Consider the following 844-nt stretch of genomic DNA (forward strand, 5'->3'; position numbering starts at 1 on the left):
TGTCTTTTTTTGTGGTTGCTGCCACGAGATCAACTCTCCCTGCTGCAGTCAGGGTAGCACATGCCTATGCAGTGAATAGCTGTGAGAGCAGCCCTGATCAGGGGTGGCTCCAGGCACCAGTGTGCCAAGTGCGTGCCTGGGGCGGCAAGCTGCGGGGGGGCAGCCTGCCGGTTGCTGTGAGGGCAGCAGTCAGGCTGCCTTTGGCAGCATGCCTGCGGGAGGTCCACTGGTCGCGCGGCTTCGGCAGCAATTCGGCGACGGGGATGCCGAAGCCGCGGGACCAGCAGAACTCCCACAGGCATGCCGCCGAAGGCTGCCTGACTGCCGTGCTTGGGGCGGCAAAATACATAGAGCTGCCCCAGCCCTGATCCTCCTACATCAATGGGCCAGATGGGGGAAGGGACAGTGCCTCAAAGGCAGCTGAGCTCCCTTCCATGTGTGGAGGCCCCTCTACACATGTATCAATGGGGTTATGGTCTGGCACCAAGATTTTAGGAGGCACTGCTCCTTGGCAGCTAGGCCACTTTTTTCTCCCTTCCACGAGCTAGCACACCCACACTGCTCAGTATCAAATAGCCCTCTGATCCCTCTTATTTAGGGTGACCTTATGTCCTGTTTTGGCCAGGACAATCCCCTTTTAAAGCCCTGTCTCAGACATCTTGATTTTGTTTTGACGACACTGGGCATTTGTCCCATTTGCTCTTGACAACTGATCGTCACATGGCAAAAGCAAATGGGACAAATGCCCAGTTTTGCGCAAAAAAAAAAAAAAAAAAAAAAAGGGGGGGCGGCCCCCCCCGGGGGGGGGGGGGGGGGAGGGGGGGGGGGGGGGGTGGGGGGGGGG

At 58.2% G+C, this 844-nt stretch overlaps 1 protein-coding gene across 1 annotated transcript in view; it reads left to right on the plus strand.

The window, feature by feature from the left end:
- Nucleotides 1-844, plus strand: part of PROZ (protein Z, vitamin K dependent plasma glycoprotein) — a 17726-nt gene that overhangs the window by 9792 nt on the left and 7090 nt on the right. The gene's annotated exons all lie outside the window — the stretch shown is intronic.

The sequence above is a fragment of the Terrapene carolina genome, unplaced genomic scaffold (assembly GCF_002925995.2).
Source record: "Terrapene carolina triunguis isolate 2854851 unplaced genomic scaffold, T_m_triunguis-2.0 Scaffold21, whole genome shotgun sequence".
In the NCBI taxonomy this organism is placed as follows: domain Eukaryota; kingdom Metazoa; phylum Chordata; order Testudines; family Emydidae; genus Terrapene; species Terrapene triunguis.